Raw genomic sequence first — 8,567 nt, forward strand, 5'->3', positions numbered from 1 at the left:
GCAGAGTCTCTCTGCTCAAGAGATTTCATGCATCTTGTGGAGGGGTGGGGAGGCATGGGGCAGGACCCAGGAAGGGGAACGCAATCATTTTTCTTTGCATTTCATTGCATTTCCCAGCTCTGCAACAAAGCTAAAACCCCACGGTAATCGGAACAGAGTTGCAAGGACTAAAGGATCCTCTTTGATTTTTCACTACTCAGCAGCAAAAGCAACACATTCTGAGCATGTAAAGTAGCTCAGCTGATTTGAATAGCTGAGTCAATGCTTTTCATAAAAAGCCACTCACTGTCCAAACCTGGGGGAATCAATATCTCGACCCATATTAGCAATGCAGCTGAGGATTTTAAGGCTCATTGGAAAAACACGGGGCACAAAAGTGCATTGCTTCGTTTGATGGGGGAGGAAAGAAGTTTCCATTCATCTGAGAAGTGAAATAAGTGCTGTTTGTCACTCTCAACGTGGAGGGGACCTTGGTCCTGAAACATCCAAGGCTGTCGCCTGCTCTGGCATAATGTATTTAGACGGCAAACTGAAAAAGGAGACAGAAATCACTCCTCTCTGCCTGCGATGGATAGGAGAAATCGACTTCATGGCTTTGTATATACTGTGGCAATAGGCTGAGCCCAGACAGCATACTCCATAAATCCACAGCATCGTCTGGAGGAAGAGCATTTCATCACTTTTCAAATTGCAGCGCTTGGTGTTTTCTGGTTCTCTAAGGCAGTGCCTCCTTATAAATCAGCATGGCAAGGCTGCTGCCCGCGTGCCTTGTTCTTGTTTATCAGGAGACCTGAGCCTCGTGCCCGCAGTCCTCCCCAACCATGCAGCGACCCCGTGGAAATGTGTGATGGTGTCCAAGGCTCCCATGAAGTTACTATTTCAGCAAAATGTGTAATGGGGAGACTCTCTCTCCCTGATGCAGACATGCTGCTGTCTGGTAATTCAGGTTAGGGAGTGAAGGGCCATCCTTGGAAGAATCCTTTGATGAAATGTGGGGGAACATGGGAACTGAAATGTCTCTGCCTGGTGGGATAAGCCTCGTGGTGGAAGCTGAAATGTACAATGTCTTCTTGTGCTATTTCTGCTTCGACAGGCTGTTTGCCCACGTACAAACGCAGAATGATTAGTTGCTTCTCCTTAGCTAATTAAAATGATTGTAAAATATTTTGTAAATGTGAAATGTGCTGTAGAAACTTCTATGAAGATTTAAGATAAAATGAAACCATGCTCTTCCTATAAAATAGAGTAAGCTTCTCTGAAATATATACATTAATATTCCATGCAATTCGTTTTATATTTGTTCTTTTTTTTTCCTCTCTCCCCTTCCCCCCCTCCCCCAGTTGTCTGCTCTCTGTGTCCATTCGCTGTGTGTTCTTCTGTGACAGCTTCTATCCTTATCAGCAGCACGGGAATCTGTGTTTCTTTTTGTTGTGTCACCTTGCTGTGTCAGCTCTCCATGTGTGCAGTGCCATGCCTGGGCAGGCTGCATTTTCACTCGTGCTGGGTGGCTCTCGTTGCATGTGGGGCTCCCCTACACAGGGGACACCCCTGCATGGCACGGCTCTCCTTGCACACATCAGCACTGTGCATGGGCCAGCTCCACACACATCAAGGAGGCCCGGGGTTTGAACCGCGGACTTCCCATGTGGTAGGCGGACGCCCTATCCATTGGGCCAAGTCCGCTTCCCTGTATTCGTTCTTAAAAGTAGAGACACCATCTTGGCCAAAGATTTGGGGATGAGCTTAAGGTGTGTAGCTTTATTTTAAAATACCCAAAATATGACTAGAAGAAGGTGCTTTTCTGTCGAATAAAACAGGCTTGTAAATGGAACGTTAAAATATCTGTCTTCCACCCAGTCCCCTCTTCTTGTACGGCCAAATTCCCCATGGCCAAACCGATGTCTTTGCCTCTACAGTTGGTTGTACACTGCAGAGAGGTCTTTGGAGAATCTAATGAGGAGAAACCCCTCTGGAGGAATCATCCGTGCTGCCTGGGGTCTCGGGAGGGAGGGATGTGTTGTCTTCTGGCTGCCATCCTCCAAGGGCTGCCCCCTTCAGCCCCTTAGTGCCCACGTGGTCTCAAAGGGCCTGACTGCTTCTGATGCTTTGGGCCCCAGGGGACCCACTGGGAACACTTGAGGAGAGAGTGGTTGTGCTGTTGATGCCAAGAGAAAAAAGTGAGAAAGGTGAAATGACACTTGCTCATCATTTGGGTAAATGGAAATCTATTTTTGGATATGTTCACAGATGGGTCCCTAGCAAGCGGGTGAGGAATTGAAAACGAACTTGTTCTAAGCCCTTTGGAATCATTTGGGCCGTGGCCAAGGGAGGGCATTTCAGCTTTCAGGTGAGATGCAGTCCTCACGTGGTGATTAATGGCCCACCAACGTTTTTTGCAAAAGCCAGACTTTGCTCTTGACTTATCCTGGAGAAAATCCAATCACAGCAATTTTGTCTCTTCCATTTCCCTCGACAGTTAAAAGTGGGTATGGTGTTCTTTGCCATGTCTTTCTCTGTGCATCTGCATAATTCTTGAAGCATCTGGAAAACCTTCATTTTCTTTCCAAATTTTCCTACATAGGTCATATATATCTAAACCATTTTTGGTGGGAGAGAACTAAATAAATGATTAAAATTCATCATTTTGTAACTAATCTCTAATTCTTTCCATCTGTGAACTGGATTCTGACTTTTTTCAACCAAAAGATCTTCTGTGTCTTAGTAACTTTGTTCCACATTATCCCGAGGATAAGTTTAAGTGAGGAATTGCTGTTCTTGAAAGTCATATTAAATAGACAAGTATCACCTACATGCCTTCTTTTAAAGCTTCGTGGAATCACTGAGGACTTCATAAATGGCTAATTCTGCCTTTCAATTTGATTTCAAAAGACCTGTGAGGTCACTGTGCAAAATCATTTTACTTGAGTCATGGAAAGTTAAATCCAATTAATCTGGACTTTCTGACATTGTGGCAAGGAAGTTACAGCATTGTACCCTTGCTCTCACAGGACCTGAATCCCCAGTTTCCCATGGGATGATTCCTATTTATTACACCATCTCAAAGGGGTGTGCCATTTCCCATATCTGGACTCTCTCTTGAATAATGGATAATTTCAGCAAAGTATGAAATCTAAAACCACCCTTTCTCTATAACTTGTCATATACAAGAAAATTTTTAAATGTATTTATTCTTTATTGTGACAAAGGAGCAGCAGCAGATTATTCAACATCACCACCAATCTCTGCAGCTTATCTGGCCTGGCAACTACAAAAATGGCTAGCATACTGGGGGTGGAGGGCTTAGTAACCCACATTGTTCTAAGCTATTTTTATGTATGGTTTATTTACTCTTCATAACAACCCATGAGCTAGGAACTCTTTTTTTTTTTTTTTTTTTTAAAGATTTATTTATTTATTTAATTTCCCCCCCTCCCCTGGTTGTCTGTTCTTGGTGTCTATTTGCTGCGTCTTGTTTCTTTGTCCGCTTCTGTTGTCATCAGCGGCACGGGAAGTGTGGGCGGCGCCATTCCTCGGCAGGCTGCTCTTTCTTTTCACGCTGGGCGGCTCTCCTCACGGGCGCACTCCTTGCGCGTGGGGCTCCCCCACGCGGGGGACACCCTTGCGTGGCACGGCACTCCTTGCGCGCATCAGCACTGCGCATGGCCAGCTCCACACGGGTCAAGGAGGCCCGGGGTTTGAACCGCGGACCTCCCATATGGTAGACGGACGCCCTAACCACTGGGCCAAAGTCCGTTTTCCCGAGCTAGGAACTCTTATCACCTTTACTTTATAACTGAGGAAACTGAGGCATCAAGAGATGAGTGCCTCACTCAAGGTCATGCCATAAATAAATGACAGAGCCAGGCTTTGAATCCAGGAAAAAAAAAAGAGTTGGAAAAGAGCAAAAAGAAAATAGCATCTCACAGACTATGGCTTAATTCTGTATTGGTTTTTAAAAATATCTATTACAGGGGAGTTACTTAAAAGTGATCAAATTCTTATTGTAAATGTTCTTTAACCAAGGATCCCTAGATATGGTCTTAGATGAACTTCAGTTTTACCCAAAGTAGGAGAGCATGTGCATTTGTCTGTAGATGAGGTCGAGAGCTTTTATAACGAAGGTTTCTGAGACAATCAATGGGCCCTTCCCTTCCTCATCCCCTGTAGAAAGACTGGCAATTGGTGTTCAGCAAGCTGTTTTTATAAGGTACTTGTTTTTCGTTTTGTTTTTTTTTTTAGGAGGTACCAGGGACTGAACCCAGAACTTTATACGTATGAAACAGGTGCTCAACCACTGAGTTACACGTGTTCTGCAAGATACCTGGTTTAATAATTTAGTAATTTACTTGATCAAGTAAATATGAAAAATTGGTTTAGATATCAGTGATCTATGTATACAACTGTCCCATGAATGGGCTGGTTGCATCAGTTGCTTCCATGCTTTGCCATACTTAAACCAAAGGAGACTGTGTTAAGTTTTCAATTGTGCTAGCCCATTATTTTAATCTGGTTTCATTGGCTTTGCAGTCAGTGAAAATTTCTAATAGTTTGATCCTCAGCATCGTGCATTTTCATGCTTTCTTTCACATGCCTGGTTATTTTAATGGAAAATAGGAGGTCAAAGGGCATGAAAATCAGGTGTCATTTAAATTAAAAATCCTCATTTGGGATTAGAGATTAATTTCAATATGCTAACTACCACTAATGAGGGCAGTCATTGCCAGTTAGGTTATCCAGAAGACAAGGCTGAGATGGGGTTTGGCATGCAGGGTATTTATTGAGGATCAATACCTGTGGATAGAAGGAAGAGGAAGCAGAGTGGGTTAGAAGGAGAAGTCGAATTGTGATGCAGGCACAGAAAAGCCTTGGCTAACCCAGTAAGAAGCTCTGCAGCTTATCTGGCCCGGCAAAGTAATCTCACTTTGGGATAAAATGGCTGGTCCTTTATATCCGCCTCAATCAGTCGTTGGATGTGTCCCCACTCCTTTCCGGGGTAAGGGCATGCCTTAGGGAGAGGCATCTCTGCAGCTGGGGCAAACCCTGAAGAAGCTGACATCAGGAGGCTGCCTGCTGGCAACCAGGGAACAAGCGTGATCCTGGAGGCATCTCTCCATGTCCCCCACAGTCATCCCTTGTGCCACTTGGATCCACTGCCTCAGATCAGATGGGGAAGCAGCTCCTTCAGGATTGTGGAGGGCCTCTCTTCTTTGGGGGCACTTAGAAGAGGAAAGTCAGTTGGATAAATTATAGCCCTTGCTTCTGTGGCTGGTTTCAGGCCTGCAACTGATGCTCATCACCTTCCCTCTTCTACTCACCATTCTGGACTCCCCTCACCCTCAGCAAGCACTTCTGCTTCACCTGGTGGACTGGCCAAGACTCTTGTCCCTGAGAGCTCTAATCCCTGGTTCACCATGAACTCCCCAGGCCATAGCTGCTGCACTCGTCCATTTACCATCAATGTTGAACAAGGGGATACAAAGAGGTGGATCATCTCTGCTCCTGTGGAGTAACAGCAGCCCTACCTCCACCTGATGATCAAGATCAATTACTCCTTCCAGGTAGGGGACTCATCTTCTGGCCTGTGGACCCCTTGGGAGTCTGAAGTGCCCAGGAGGCCATAGCAGCTTATAATTCCATGGCCATTTGCTGTATCCTCCAGAGTAGTTATTCCATCTTTAAAAACCAGGACCTCTAAACTTTCAGAGCCAAGAGCTGTGGAATGGGAAGCACAGATTCCCTAAGTAGATCACTGGAAGTGATGGTAAACACAGCGAACTCTACTTCCACCTTGGTTCCCTCACCCATGTATTCTGCCTACTGGTGACACAGAATCCTATTAAGGTCTTTGATGCATGGTGCATTCATTCAGGAATGGCAAATCTATGACCAGAGTAATTATCTATTATAATTAGAACAAATCTCTGGCCTTCCAGAATGGCAGGGACCCAATTCAGCCAACTTGCCACCAAGTAGACAGTTAGTGTTCCCAAGTATTTGTGCCACATTGGGGGCTTAGCATTGTTCTCTGTCGCTGGCAGGTTGGACGCTTGGCAGCAGTAGTGGCTGAGCCAGTCTTGGTAAGTGAGTGTCATGCTGTTTGAGCCCATGCATGGCCTGCATCCCTCCCATCGTGGTCATTCCATCACATGCCCATCATGCTGGCACTGGGATACTTAACTGAACCCAGCTAATGTCAGCTTTCCAAGTCTTTCTGTCTACTTGGTTGCATCTCCCATGGTAGAAGCTTTGCAGTGTATGTTAATATCAGTCCATTTCAAGCCTACTTCCATTTGTCCATCCATGTACTTCTACCCCAGATCTGCTTGCCACTATTCTTTCCGCCTTTCTTCCTCCATTATGCTGATGAGCCAGCTGGGCCATTCTCCGCTGCCCAGGAACATATCCTCAAATCTCAGGCCAATTTTCCCACATGAAGCTGACAGGTGCCTGTCCAAAAGTCTGCCCACTGGAAGGATTTTCCTTTATCACCATCTTTCAAGGTCATTCCTGAATGAGGCTGTAGTGCAACTGCAGTGCATTACGGTGCAGGCTATAGTGCAGTTCATTTTTTACTCCCATATATTCTGATGAGCCATCCATAACCAAGTTTGGGCCTTTTTCCCTCCTCTATCAGCTGGTTGTAAGGGAGCTCCCAACAAACCACAGGTGTGAACTGGGGAAAGGGTACTGGTGCAACATTGGTAGATAACACAAGTTCTAGGCTCCCTGCTTAAGCAGGTGCTTGTGCACTAGAACCTGCTTAAGATTGATCCTGGAGACATAACTTCAATCTTTCAATGGTTGTTCCTGGCCCCTCCAGACTTAGAGGGTCTAACAGACCTTGTTCATGCTGGACAGTTCCAGATGTATAGCTACTTGATATCCCAATGTCAGGCACTCAGGCTCAATCAGGACCCAGTAGCATTCCAGGAATTGTTCTTCAAAAGGCAAAGTATTCTCTGCTGCAGCTGGCACGACCTTGCTCCAGAGTTCCAAAGCCTTGCATTATGATCTTTCCCCTGGGAAATCTTTTCTCATCCCTTATAGTTTTAATATGTCACAGGAAGCAAGGTTGATTGCACTGCTGCCTGGATCTACTGATGAGTTCTTTCCTGCTCTAACCCCACTCAATTCCATCTGGGCTGGAGGAGGATTCCCAGGTGTGGAATATACTATATCCAGACCCCAAAGAGGCCTAGCAGATATTGTCCTTCCTTCTTCATGGTAGAAAGTGTGAGATGTAATAATTTGACCTTTACTTTGGAAGAGATACTCCATACCATTGAGTCCTAAAAGTTTTACTAATCTCCCAGATCCTCGAATTTGTTTCCCACCCTCCCCTCTGGAATTCACATGTATTGGGAATTGAGTTATTCCCCCCTACCAAAAGGCATGTACATGTTCCAAATCCTGATCCTACTTGTAAATAGGACCTTTGAAGATGTTATTAGTTAAGGTATGCCCAAACTGAATGATGGTGGACCTTAATCCCATACTTAATCCCATACAACTGAAGTCCTTATAAGCAAAGGAAATTGGACATGGAAGAGAAGCTATGAGAGGCAGTCAGAAGCTGGAAGTCAGTGGAACTGGAAGAGAAACCTGCCATGTGTACTGCCATGTGACAGAAAAGCCAAGGACCAAGTATTGCTGGCAGCCAGCCCCAAAATACTCACTTCTTTGGAGAGAAAGCGTCATCTTGCTGACATCTCGATTTTGGGACATCTCCTTGCCTCAAAACTGAGCCAAGTAAGTTTCTGTTGTTTACACCAAGCCATTGCATGTATTTGTTTTGGCAACTGGGAAACTAATACAATGTGTCTTACCAAGGCTTCCTTTGAGCTAGCCACTTCTTGCCTATCTGGCCATATTAGCATAATACAATTGATGTGGTGGATCCATGTGATGTTCTGTGAGATTCCGTGATGGTCCACATCTCTCCAGACTGTACTATGACAGAGGGCAAAAGAGTTAACATAGTCCTGAGACAAAACTGAAAAATGTATATTGGTGCTTCATCCATGTGATTACAAACTGTTTCTGATCTTTTCTGATCAGAATACAAAAGAAATGTTCACCATCTCATTGGCCACATACCATGTATCATGTTACTCTTCTCTACCAGAGATACCCTATTTGGCACAGCAGATTGCAATTGGAGATACTACATGATTGAGTTTCAGGTAATCTACCATCATCTTCTAGAACTCATCTTGCTGCGACAGCAGCCAGACTACTGAATTAAATGAAGATTTGATGGGGATGAACATACTTGCATACTTTAGATCTTTACAGATGACGGTAATTACTGATACCTACACCACATGCTTCCCCCACCTCAGGTTGTGAAGTTATTTGTGATTTATTCTTTTAGCCAAGGGAGGGGTGGAGGGAGAGCAATTTCAGAGACGTTTACTTGCCCTTCCCCATTGTGATGGCCCTTTCCTCAAAGGCCAAGAATCAAGTGTGGGGTTTCGGCAAATGACATGCATGTCATTCCCTGTTATACGTATAGACTCTGGGGGAAATGACCACTGCACACTCAATGGTACCTCTTTGAGCCAGAT

This window comes from Dasypus novemcinctus, chromosome 14 (genome assembly GCF_030445035.2).
Source record: "Dasypus novemcinctus isolate mDasNov1 chromosome 14, mDasNov1.1.hap2, whole genome shotgun sequence".
Lineage (NCBI taxonomy): Eukaryota > Metazoa > Chordata > Mammalia > Cingulata > Dasypodidae > Dasypus > Dasypus novemcinctus.